The sequence below is a fragment of the Microcaecilia unicolor genome, chromosome 10 (genome assembly GCF_901765095.1).
Source record: "Microcaecilia unicolor chromosome 10, aMicUni1.1, whole genome shotgun sequence".
Classification (NCBI taxonomy): domain Eukaryota; kingdom Metazoa; phylum Chordata; class Amphibia; order Gymnophiona; family Siphonopidae; genus Microcaecilia; species Microcaecilia unicolor.
This window is the reverse complement of record NC_044040.1, coordinates 137,769,384-137,783,330: the sequence shown is the minus strand read 5'-3', so window position 1 is coordinate 137,783,330 and position 13,947 is coordinate 137,769,384. Positions and strand designations below refer to the sequence as shown.

Here is a 13,947-nt window from a genome sequence, read left to right as displayed (position 1 = left end):
CTCCTTCCACCAGATCTCAGTAATGCCTATTATATCCAATTTTTCATTTAGTGCAATATATTCCAACTCTCCCATCTTATTTCTTAGATGCCTAGCATTTGCATATAGACATTTCAAAGTATGTTTGTTGTTCCTATTTGCATGATGCTTAGTACTGGACACTACTGATTTGCCATCTTTTGTCTGATCTTTAGTTGTATTTAAGGGAACCTGGCCTACCATGGTCTGTTGCGCAACCTCACTATCCAGAAACCCTATCTTCCCTGTTTGTGAGGTATCTTTGTAAGATACCTTATCCAGAACCATGCGCTTTTGAGCGACTGTCGGCCTTCCCCCCATTTCTAGTTTAAAAGCTGCTCTATCTCCTTTTTAAAAGCAGACACCAGCAGCCTGGTCCCACCCTGGTTAAGGTGGAGCCCATCCTTTCGGAATAGGCTCCCCCTTCCCCAGAATGTTCACAAGTTCCTAACATATCTAAAACCCTCCTCCCTGCACCATCGTCTCATCCACGCATTGAGACTCCGGAGCTCTGCCTGTCTCTTGGGCCCTGCGCGTGGAACGGGTAGCATTTCAGAAAATGCTACTCTAGAGGATCTGGATTTGAGCTTTCTACCTAAGAGCCTAAATTTGGCTTCCAGAACCTCTCTCCCACATTTTCCTATGTCATTGGTACCCACATGTACCAAGACAGCCGACTCCTCCCCAGCACTATCTAGAATCTTATCTAGGTGACGCGTGAGGTCCGCCACCTTCGCACCAGGCAGGCAAGTCACCAGGCGGTCCTCACGTCCACCAGCCACCCAGCTGGTGCCTAATGATCGAATCACCAACTACAACAGCTGTCCTAACCTTTCCCTCCAGGGCAGCACTTGGAGACATATCCTCGTTGTGAGAGGATAATACATCCCCTGGTGGGCAGGTCCTGGCTCCAGGAGTACTTCCTACTTCACCAGGGTGATGGCTCTCCTTCTAGGAGATCTCCCTCCTCCAGGGTAGCACAAGGGCTACCAGACTGGAGGTGGGACTTCTCTACAACATCCCTGTAGGTCTCCTCTATGTACCTCTCTGTCTCCCTCAGCTCCACCAAGTCTGCTACTCTAGCCTCAAGAGAACGGACATGTTCTTTAAGAGCTAGGAGCTCTTTGCATTGGGCACACCAACTGGGAGATAATCATACATGTGACACTCAATGCAAAAGACTGGATAGCACCCCTCTCGCTGCTGGACTACTGATTCCATCTTAGTGTTTTTGAGTTTTTCAACAATTTAAAACTTGCTACAGTATTAAGGATATTAGCCTAATATAAAAGTGTCTTTTAGTTTATATAGTATATTGTGTGATTTATTTAGTGTTTCCTTCTTAGAAGGTAATGAAATATATTTAAAACTCTGTAAGAGCACTCCTTGCTTGTTACCCTAATTAAAATAACTGACTATAAATGAAGAGTTGTCCTAGGGGAGGGTGGGTGTTGGGGAGGGTGGGTGGGAATGCTAAATAGGATCCTGCAGTGGCTGTTAGATTCTGTTATTGCTGTGGTACAAAGCTTTTAAAACTAAGTGGAAAAGACTATGAAGATTAGTTGATAAAATTGCTTTTTATATTTTTATTTTTGCCTAACACTAACCTACAATTCCTCCTTTAAACCCCAATCTTTAAGTTCCCAAAGCACAAAGCAAAGTAGCGTTCACTTACAAGAGAAATGTCCTCTTCTCTCAGAACTTCTCAGAAAGAAAGTTCAGTGGGACCTTTCCTCTTTATATAGTTTTGAATCTAAGGGGCCTCTTTTAAACAGGCTCTTTGAAGCTGATTCAGCAACCTATGCAAATGTTCTACTTCCCCACAACTTAATTATCACTTAATTGAATCACTTGTTTACTCTTTCCAAAAATCCTAGGACTAGGGGGCAAAAAATGAAGCTACAAAGTAGTAATTTTAAAATGAATCGGAGAAAATATTTCTTCACTCAACATGCAATTAAACTCTGGAATTTGATGCCAGAGAATGTGGTAAAAGAAGGTAGCTTGGCGGGGTTTTAAAAAGGATTGGATAGCATCCTTAAAGAAAAGTCCATAAGCCTGGCTTTGGGGAAAATCCACTGGTTATTTCTAGGATATCTCATATGCTTTGTCCGAAACAACTATATATTCTCCTAATCAATTTATTTCAATTTGTTTATAGTAATCACTTTGATGTACTATCTTCATTCTTTTGGGGATGTTCATCCAATGAAATGGCTGAGGCGCAAATCCTCATAGATCAATCCAGTTATTTTGTAGAAGTTTTTGATTTTTTAACATTTTTAATATGCATTTGCAGGAGCGGTATGAATTCTTTGCTGTAAGTAAACGCATATGCATAGGAAGATTGAATTATCACTTTTGATGGAAATACCAGAGAGAAATGTATGAGGATCGTAATGACTCTGTTTTTCAAAGAACCTCTTCCCTGAGAAAGATATCGAAACTTGGCCATGTTGGCGGAGGTTCTCCTGTGGTTTAAAAGCTGCCGGTATTAAAGATAAGTGCTGCTTTCAATCTTATTCCAAGCAATAAAAGTACAGTTAAGATATATCTTTTTAAATCACAAATAAGTATATGAAAATGTTAAAAATGTTAAAAAGTCAAAAACTTCTACAAAATAATTGAGTTGATCTATGAAGATTTGCACTTCAGCCATTTCGTTGGATGAACATTGCACATTATGTTCGTATGGTGAGAGCAGCATTAATATCTGAGGATCCCCAAAAGAATGAATATAGTACATCAAAGTGATTACTATAAACAAATTGAAATAAATTGATTAGGAGAATATATAGTTGTTTGGGACAAAGCATATGAGATATTGGTTATAAAGTTATAAAGAAGGATCTCTCTATAGTCGATGTCCTAATATATGTTACAATCCAACTTATTACTCAGGATCCTTCATGCCATACCATAATGTATTCTTTTTTTATCATGTATGTATATACATGGTATATATATATATGTATATACATGGTGTATATATATATATATATATATATATATATATATATATACACACCTCTACTATAATAAAACTCACCCTCAACGTTCTGAAGACAACGTTCTGAAGTCACTCAGCCACTCCCTGAAGGGTTCATGGATTCATGGTGGTGAAGCCACAACACTGACCATGTCTCTCTGCCCCACCCTCGCATGACGGACCAATCAGAAAAAACACCCTCAACATTCTGAAACACAAAGAACCATCACAACACCGTTCCCAGGCAACACTAGGCAACGTAAGACGGACCAATCAGAGGAAACTACGTAACAACAAGGGAGGAGCATTCCCCAGCAGAATGGCTCATTATCTGTGCAGCACGGAGAGCACAGAACCACCGCTGGAACGAGAGAAGAATATTCCTGCTGTGGGTATGTGCAAAAATAGAGCGGGGGGGGGGGGGAGTAATTTTTAAATGCCTAATGCCAGTACTGAAGAGTGCCAGAGGGCCTATAGCAAACACAACAACGTGCCCGTCACCATCTGGGACGTGGGCGAACAGGACAAGCTGCGGCCCAGCTGGAAGGATTACCCGCGACCCAGCCAGCAGCAAACAGCGACCAAGGAAGGGGGAGGAGTACTCCTTCCCTGCCTAGGAATCGCTGGAGACTGGCTGCCAAACTAACGAAACAACCGCACACTGACGCACCACCTCCATCATTCGAAAGGCATCTACTCTTTCTTCAACAGAAATGCAAACTAATAATACAAAACAAACAAAGAATACATGGTTTCTCAGGTGGCTGCAGGTAACTCCCCACCCCCTTCCTCTTCCCCTTTTGCCGAAGCGGCCAAGGACGTGCCCAACCATCCCCAGCCTCAGGCAAGCTGTCTCCCACCTCGGGGATTCCCCGAGCACCCGGAAAAAGACGGCGCTGATTCCTGCAGCGCATAAATGTTCCAGCATTCCCCTGCAGCCGGCCTGAAATGGACCAAACATACCGGATCACCCCCAGACGGCCCGAGACCGTGCTCGTCTCCCTTCCGCCAACTTAAAACAACCATCCCCGTCCTCAGGCAAGCCGTCACCCACCTCCAGGATGCCCAGAACCCCAGCCCAATGGAAAAAAATGGCACTGCTTCCAACAGCACATTTCTCTTCCAGCATTCCCCTACAGCAGCCCTGAAACAGCCAAAAAATACCAACAGACAAAGAACGTGCTCCTCTACCTTCCGCCCCTCTAAAACAACACTGCTGCCTCAGCACAACACAAAAAAAAAAACCTGGAAAAAAAAAACCACTCAGCAAAGGCTGACCCCCCTACAACCATATTTACATTTCACCAACAGAAAGACCCCCCCCTCCACAAACCTCCATGACAGACAAAACCACACACACACAATACAACAGAAACACACCCTCAAAGCCACACACCAATCCAACCCACTTTGCCAGCACAGCACATCCCACAACCCCCAAGCAAAAAACAAAACAAAAAAAAAAAAAAGACACACATCAACAACCTGCACACACTCACACACACACAAAATAACTTTGTGACACATACACACAAAAAAAGCCACATGCTAGCGCCCGTTTCATGGGCCCTTTTTTACTAATATATATATATATATATATATATACATATATATATATATATATATATATATATATATATATATATATACCAAGAGCTGTTCCTTATATATTATGTTCCATTAATGTACCATGCATGTTACAATGTATGTTCACACCTTAACGCAATACCACTTGTAATTCTGTTAACCGGAAATGGCAACCACCATTACGGCAACTGTAAGCCACATTGAGCCTGCAAATTGGTGGGAAAATGTGGGATACAAATGCTACAAATAAATAAATAAAATAAAGTCCCCAAACAGGAAATAGTGGTCTATTAAATTGAAATATTTCTAGGATAAGCAGCATAAAATGTACTGTACTGTTTTGGGATCTTGCCAGGTACTTGAAACCTGGATTGGCCACTGTTGGAAACAGAATGCTGGGCTTGATGGACCTTTGGCCTGTTGTAGTATGGCAATACTTAAGTACTTATATAAGGCAGTTTTATTTTGTCTCTTTGGGTAAACAAAAAGTAGGGGTTGCCATATTTATTAGCAAATCTGTGTGTTTCAACTGAAACAGGTGTTCAGGGAGGAAGTGACATCATCAACCTTGATAGCTACTTAATTTGAGAGCTTCATACTCCTCACCTATAATTTTGCTGTATCAGCTGCCATCAAGAGCTGAACCTCAACATATGATCTCACCACCCATGTGCACGTTAAATATTGCTGATGGCTTCAAAGCATCTGATCCGAGTGATTTCTGCAGCTCTACTTCATGCTCGTACAGCAAGGCCTTGTGGCATACTGATTCTCCACTGCAAGAACTCCAATGTGATTATTATTTATTTTTGTTATTTTGTTACATTTGTACCCCGCAGAGGATGTGGGTTGGCTCAAAAACTGAAAAGTTTCACGGGTAATCTGTGGCAACAACTGAAGGCCATGTGGGTCAAGATTTTGGACAACATTGATACTTCACCATGAGGGAGCTGGGAGCGTGATTGGAGGATGCTAAAAGTAAGTAGACAAGCATGCGGAGGCTCTTACTGAAGCACGAGTTCAAACGGCTGTGATCTTACTCAGGAGCTTCAATTTAAGATCGATGACTTGGAGAACCAGGACCAGAGAAAGAATCTCCGATTCCAGGGTGTCCCAGAGTCAGAAGGGACTGAAAATGTCTTGGTGATTATTCAAGAACTACGTGGAAAACTACTTTTAGATATTAGAGTGTAGAGTCACCTAATGGTTAATACAGCGCGCTTTGATCCTGGTGACCAGGGTTCAATTCCCACTGCAGCTCCTTGTGACCATGGGCAAGTCACAGAGAAAGTACCTGCATACAGCATTGCGTACATCTAGTAATGCTATAGAAATGATTAGTAGTAGTAGTAGCACAATCAAGACCTTGGGTCTGTAGCATAGAACTGACAAAGTGACATCATTGTGTGGTTTGCTAAATAATCTATCATGAGCAGATTTTGACTGAAATTTAAAGATGCTCCTATAAATCAGTATCTCTCGTCCTACAGTACACTTAGCCAAGAGGCGTGAGATGAAGCTTATGTTGTGACTAAATAAGTAGAAGATCAAGTACTGGTGGGCTTTTTTATTCAGTTTGTGTCTTGGTGTGCCTGGAAATCTACATCAAGCTCATTCCTGGGAAGAAGCCTGGCAAAATTTTCATGATAAAAGGTATAACTTCGGTACCTACACCCACTGGCTCTTCCTCTGCGGCACCAACAATGGCTTCCCACTTGAAGGCATTTCAGTGGCAGAGTATATCTGATAAGCACAGAAGAGGCCATAAACAGTCTTAAGAATCTTGAACTGTCTAGTGTACTGCTGGTTTGGTATTTTTTTGTACCTGACTGGCTCAGTGGGTGATTAGTGAACCTAGTCCTTATACTTTACTGAAGGATTTGGTAAGTTCTTTGTTATGGGGTGGAACGGGTACTGGGTTTGTTGCTAGTTGAGTAGGGAGGGGTGGGTTTTGGTTTGTTCCTAAATGCGTGGTATGCTAAGATGGAAGGATGAAGATGTTTTATTTTCTTCTGAAGTGGGCATTTTATTTCTGGCCTTTTAATCTTATTTCTAGAGTAAATGTCTGCTCTATTTTGTCTCTTATTGCGAAGGGCCTGAATTCTCCAGTTGAGTGACAGCAACTATATGTGGAGCTGCACCATTTGAATAACAACCTTGTTTTGTTTTTTTGTTTGCAGGAGACTCACTTTAAACTGGAGCATGAAAGGCTTCTTTATTGCAGTCAATATCCAACTGTAATGTCTGCCTCTGAACACACTGGCACTAGGAAGCGTGGGGTAGCTTGTTTTGTGCATAGGGATGTAAAGGTTCAGATCCTCAAAGCAAGGGCAGACTGATCATTTGTGATCCCTTACAGAGTTGGTCTTGAGACCAGACTCAGACAAGTGCAGAAGGTATTCAAGCAGGGTCTGTGTAGGACAAGAGCGAGGATCTAGGGCCTTCCTGTCACACCAGACGGCAAACCTCCTCCATAGAAAGAAGTAACTCCTCTTAGTGGAATCTTTCCTGGAAGCAAGCAAGATGCGGGAGACACCCTCTGACAGACCCAAAGAGGCAAAGTCTACGCTCTCAACATCCAGGCCATGAGAGCCAGAGACGGGAGGTTGGGATGCAGAAGCGCCACTTCGTCCTGTGTGATGAGGGTCGGAAAACACTCCAATCTCCACGGTTTTTCGGAGGACAACTCCAGAAGAAGAGGGAACCAGATCTGACGCGGCCAAAAAGGAGCAATCAGAATCATGGTGCCTCGGTCTTGCTTGAGTTTCAACAAAGTCTTCCCCACCAGAGGTATGGGAGGATAAGCATACAGCAGACCTTCCCCTCAGTCCAGGAGCAAGGCATCCGATGCCAGTCTGCCGGGGGCCTGAAGCCTGGAACAGAACTGAGGGACTTTGTGGTTGGCTCGAGATGCAAAGAGATCTACCAAGGGGGTGCCCCACACCTGGAAGATCTGTCGCACTAGTCGGGAATTGAGAGACCACTCGTGAGGTTGCATAATCCTGCTCAACCTGTTGGCCAGACTGTTGTTTACGCCTGCCAGATAAGTGGCTTGGAGCACCATGCCGTAACGGCGAGCCCAGAGCCACATGCTGACGGCTTCCTGACACAGGGGGCGAGATCCGGTGCCCCCCTGCTTGTTGATGTAATACATGGCAACCTGGTTGTCTGTCTGAATTTGGATAATTTGGTGGGACAACTGATCTCTGAAAGCCTTTAGAGCGTTCCAGACCGCTTGTAACTCCAGAAGATTGATCTGCAGATTGCGTTCCTGGAGGGACCAGCTTCCCTGGGTGTGAAGCCCATCGACATGAGCTCCCCACCCCAGGAGAGACGCATCCGTAGTCAGCACCTTTTGTGGCTGAGGAATTTGGAAAGGACGTCCCAGAGTCAAATTGGACCAAATCGTCCACCAATACAGGGAGTTGAGAAAACTCGTGGACAGGTGGATCACGTCTTCTAGATCCCCAGCAGCCTGAAACCACTGGGAAGCTAGGGTCCATTGAGCAGAGCGCATGTGAAGGCGGGCAATGTGAGTTACATGAACTGTGGAGGCCTAGCGCTTCCCACCCATGTGGCCCAGCAATCTCAACATCTGCCGAGCTGTGATCTGCTGGGACGCTCGCACCCGCGAGACGAGGGACAACAAGTTGTTGTCTCTCGTCTCTGGGAGATAGGCACGAGCCGTCCGAGAATCCAGCAGAGCTCCTATGAATTCGAGTCTCTGTACTGGGAGAAGATGGGACTTTGGAAAATTTATCACAAACCCCAGTAGCTCCAGGAGGCGAATAGTCATCTGCATGGACTGTAGAGCTCCTGCCTCGGATGTGTTCTTCACCAGCCAATCGTCGAGATAGGGGAACACGTGTACTCCCTGCCTGCGAAGCGCTGCTGCTACTACAGCCAAGCACTTCGTGAACACTGGGCGCAGAGGCGAGCCCAAAGGGTAGCACACAGTACTGGAAGTGACGTGTGCCCAGCTGACAGTATCGGGAAGTGCGTGTAGGCGTCCTTCAAGTCCAGAGAGCATAGCCAATCGTTTTCCTGAATCATGGGAAGAAGGGTGCCCAGGGAAAGCATCCTGAACTTTTCCTTGACCAGATATTTGTTCAGGGCCCTTAGGTCCAGAATGGGACGCATCCCCCCTGTTTTCTTTTCCACAAGGAAGTACCTGGAATAGAATCCCAGCCCTTCTTGCCCGGATGGCACGGGCTCGACCGCACTGGCGCTGAGAAGGGCGGAGAGTTCCTCTGCAAGTACCTGCTTGTGCTGGAAGCTGTAAGACTGAGCTCCCGGTGGGCAATTTGGAGGTTTGGAGGCCAAATTGAGGGTGTATCCTTGCCGGACTATTTGAAGAACCCACTGATCGGAGGTTATGAGAGGCCACCTTTGGTGAAAAAGTTTCAACCTCCCCCCGACCGGCAGATCGCCCGGCACTGACACGTTGATGTCGGCTATGCTCTGCTGGAGCCAGTCAAAAGCTTGCCCCTTGCTTTTGCTGGGGAGCCGAGGGGCCTTGCTGAGGCGCACGCTGCTGACGAGAGCGAGCGCGCTGGGGCTTAGCCTGGGCCGCAGGCTGTCAAGAAGGAGGATTGTACCTACGCTTTCCAGAAGAGTAGGGAACAGTCTTCCTTCCCCCATAAAAACGTCTACCTACATAAGTACATAAGTACATAAGTAGTGCCATACTGGGAAAGACCAAAGGTCCATCTAGCCCAGCATCCTGTCACCGACAGTGGCCAATCCAGGTCAAGGGCACCTGGCACGCTCCCCAAACGTAAAAACATTCCAGACAAGTTATACCTAAAAATGCGGAATTTTTCCAAGTCCATTTAATAGCGGTCTATGGACTTGTCCTTTAGGAATCTATCTAACCCCTTTTTAAACTCCGTCAAGCTAACCGCCCGTACCACGTTCTCCGGCAACGAATTCCAGAGTCTAATTACACGTTGGGTGAAGAAAAATTTTCTCCGATTCGTTTTAAATTTACCACACTGTAGCTTCAACTCATGCCCTCTAGTCCTAGTATTTTTGGATAGCGTGAACAGTCGCTTCACATCCACCCGATCCATTCCACTCATTATTTTATACACTTCTATCATATCTCCCCTCAGCCGTCTCTTCTCCAAGCTGAAAAGCCCTAGCCTTCTCAGCCTCTCTTCATAGGAAAGTCATCCCATCCCCACTATCATTTTCGTCGCCCTTCGCTGTACCTTTTCCAATTCTACTATATCTTTTTTGAGATACGGAGACCAGTACTGAACACAATACTCCAGGTGCGGTCGCACCATGGAGCGATACAACGGCATTATAACATCCGCACACCTGGACTCCATACCCATCCTAATAACACCCAACATTCTATTCGCTTTCCTAGCCGCAGCAGCACACTGAGCAGAAGGTTTCAGCGTATCATCGACGACGACACCCAGATCCCTTTCTTGATCCGTAACTCCTAACGCGGAACCTTGCAAGACGTAGCTATAATTCGGGTTCCTCTTACCCACATGCATCACTTTGCACTTGTCAACATTGAACTTCATCTGCCACTTGCACGCCCATTCTCCCAGTCTCGCAAGGTCCTCCTGTAATCGTTCACATTCCTCCTGCGACTTGACGACCCTGAATAATTTTGTGTCATCGGCGAATTTAATTACCTCACTAGTTATTCCCATCTCTAGGTCATTTATAAATACATTAAAAAGCAACGGACCCAGCACAGACCCCTGCGGGACCCCACTAACTACCCTCCTCCACTGAGAATACTGGCCACGCAATCCTACTCTCTGCTTCCTATCTTTCAACCAGTTCTTAATCCATAATAATACCCTACCTCCGATTCCATGACTCTGCAATTTCTTCAGGAGTCTTTCGTGCGGCACTTTGTCAAACGCCTTCTGAAAATCCAGATATACAATATCAACCGGCTCCCCATTGTCCACATGTTTGCTTACCCCCTCAAAAAAATGCATTAGATTGGTGAGGCAAGACTTCCCTTCACTAAATCCGTGCTGACTTTGTCTCATCAGTCCATGTTTTTGTATATGCTCTGCAATTTTATTCTTAATAATAGCCTCCACCATCTTGCCCGGCACAGACGTCAGACTCACCGGTCTATAATTTCCCGGATCTCCTCTGGAACCCTTCTTAAAAATCGGAGTAACATTGGCTACCCTCCAGTCTTCCGGTACTACACTCGATTTTAGGGACAGATTGCATATTTCTAACAGTAGCTCCGCAAGTTCATTTTTTAGTTCTATTAATACTCTGGGATGAATACCATCAGGTCCCGGTGATTTACTACTCTTCAGCTTGCTGAACTGACCCATTACATCCTCCAAGGTTACAGGGAATTTGTTTAGTTTCTCCGACTCCCCCGCTTCAAATATTCTTTCCGGCACCGGTGTCCCCCCCAAATCCTCCTCGGTGAAGACCGAAGCAAAGAATTCATTTAATTTCTCCGCTACGGCTTTGTCCTCCTTGATCGCCCCTTTAACACCATTTTCGTCCAGCGGCCCAACCGACTCTTTGGCCGGTTTCCTGCTTTTAATGTATCTAAAAAAAATTTTTACTATGTATTTTTGCTTCCAACGCTAATTTCTTCTCAAAGTCCTTTTTTGCCCTCCTTATCTCCGCTTTGCATTTGGCTTGGCATTCCTTATGATCTATCCTGTTACTTTCAGTTGGTTCTCTTCTCCACTTTCTGAAGGATTGTTTTTTGGCTCTAATGATTTCCTTTATCTTACTGTTTAGCCACGCCAGCTGACGTTTAGTCTTTTTTCCCTTTTTTCTAATACGTGGAATATATTTGTCCTGAACCTCCAGGATGGTGTTTTTAAACAGCATCCACGCCTGATGCAAGTTTTTTACTCTGCGAGCTGCTCCTTTCAGTCTTTTTTTCACCATTTTTCTCATTTTGTCGTAATCACCTTTTCTATAGTTAAACGCTAGCGTACTTGATTTCCTAGTTTCACTTCCTTCAATGCCAATATCAAAACCGATCATATTATGATCACTGTTATCAAGCGGCCCTCGTATCGTTACCCCCTGCACTAGATCATGAGCACCACTAAGGACTAAGTCTAGTATTTTTCCTTCTCTTGTCGGCTCCTGAACTAGCTGTTCCATGAAGCTGTCCTTGATTTCATCAAGAAATCTTATGTCCCTTGCGTGTACAGATGTTACATTAACCCAGTCTATATGCGGGTAATTGAAATCCGGCGGGAGATCTTGTCGAAAGCGGTATCCCGCTGGTGGAGCTGCTCTACCACCTGTTCGACCTTCTCTCCAAAAATATTGTCCGCACGGCAAGGCGAGTCCGCAATCCGCTCCAGGATCCTATTCTCCAGGTCGGAGGCACGCAGCCATGAGAGTCTGCGCATCACCACACCTTGAGCAGCGGCCCTGGACGCAACATCATCATATACCCCTCTGGCCAGGAATTTTCTGCACGCCTTCAGCTGCCTGACCACCTCCTGAAAAGGCTTGGCTTGCTCAGGAGGGAGCTTGTCCACCAAGCCCGCCAACTGCTACACATTGTTCCGCATGTGTATGCTCGTGTAGAGCTGGTAAGACTGAATTTTGGCCACGAGCATAGAGGAATGGTAGGCCTTCCTCCCAAAGGAGTCTAAGGTTCTAGAGTCTTTGCCCGGGGGCGCCGAAGCATGCTCCCTAGAACTCTTAGCCTTCTTTAGGGCCAGATCCACAACTCCAGAGTCATGAGGCAACTGAGTGCGCATCAGCTCTGGGTCCCCATGGATCCGGTACTGGGACTCGATCTTCTTGGGAATGTGGGGATTACTTAGAGGCTTGGTCCAGTTCGCCAGCAATGTCTTTTTTAGGACATGATGCATGGGTACTGTGGACAATTCCTTAGGTGGAGAAGGATAGTCCAGGAGCTCAAACATTTCAGCCCTGGGCTCGTCCTCCACAACCACCGGGAAGGGGATGGCCGTAGACATCTCCCTGACAAAGGCCGCAAAAGACAGACTCTCGGGAGGAGAAAGCTGCCTTTCAGGGGAGGGAGTGGGTTCAGAAGGAAGGCCATCAGACTTCTTGTCAGAGAAATACCTGATGTCCTCCTCCTCCTCCCACGAGGCCTCACCATCGGTATCAGACACAAGTTCATGAACCTGTGTCTGAAGCCGTGCCCGGCTCGACTCCGTGGAAACACGGCCACGGTGTGAGCGTCGAGAGGTAGACTCCCTCGCCCGCACCGGCGAAGCTCCCTCCGCCGACGTCGTCGTGGAGTCTGCCTGGGAGGCGGCCGTAGCCGCTACCGCAAGCGGTACCGACACCGGAGACCTCACCTCGGGCAAGGGGCCAGCCGGCGCCTCACTCAACGGTACCGGTGGCGCAAGCACCCCCAATACAGGAGGGGAAGGGCGCAACAGCTCTCCCAGGATCTCTGGAAGAACGGCCCGGAGACTCTCGTGCAGGGCGGCTGTGGAAAAAGACATAAAAGCCGATGCAGGCGTCGAGGTCAGAGTCTTTCGGGGCGTGGAGGCTGTTCCGGGCTGTCCAAGGTGGAGCGCATCGACACCTCCTGAACAGAGGGTGAGCAGTCCTCCCGGTGCCGATGCCTACTGGGTGCCGACTCCCTCGGTGACCCAGAGCTCTCGGTACCGATGCGGGAAGGAGACCGGTGTCGATGCTTTTTTGACTTTTTCAAACGAAGCATGTCACCGTAACTTCCCGGTACCGACGAGGAGGACGTAGAATCCAACCGTCGCTTCCTCGGGGCCGAGGCCGAAGAAGGTCGGTCTCGGGGGGGGGGGGGGGGCTGTACCGCAGGAGCCCTCAGGGTAGGGGGAGACCCACCCGAAGGCTCACCGCCACCAGCAGGGGAATGGACAGCCCTCACCTGCACTCCAGTCGAAGCACCACCGTCCGATGACATAAGCACTAGTGGAGGTCCCGGTACCACCGACGCCAACGCAGCCTTCCGATGTCTCGGTACCGACGATGCAGAGGGTCGATGCCTCGATGCAATCGATACAGTCGCCGCCGAGGTCGGAGGTCTTGACGCTGTCGACGTCGATGCACTCGATACTCCCGGTGCTGTTGCCGACGAAGAGCCCGAGAACAACACGTTCCACTGGGCCAATCTCGCTACCTGAGTCCTTTTTTGTAAAAGGGCGCAAAGACTACAGGCCTGTGGGCGGTGCCCAGCCCCCAGACACTGAAGACACGACGCTTGCCTATCAGTGAGCGAGATTACCCGGGCGCACTGGGTGCACTTCTTGAAGCCGCTGGGAGACTTCGATGACATGGGCGGAAAAATCACGCCGGCGAAATCAAAACTCGTAATTGCGGTAAGGCACCAAAAAGAGGGAGAGAAAAAACTCGACCCG

The 13,947-nt window shown here is 47.0% G+C and overlaps 1 protein-coding gene across 3 annotated transcripts in view; it reads right to left on the bottom strand.

Annotated features, from left to right (window-relative positions):
* The window catches only part of PASK (PAS domain containing serine/threonine kinase), a 719,075-nt gene that overhangs the window by 472,480 nt on the left and 232,648 nt on the right, over positions 1–13,947 (bottom strand). The window lies entirely within an intron of this gene.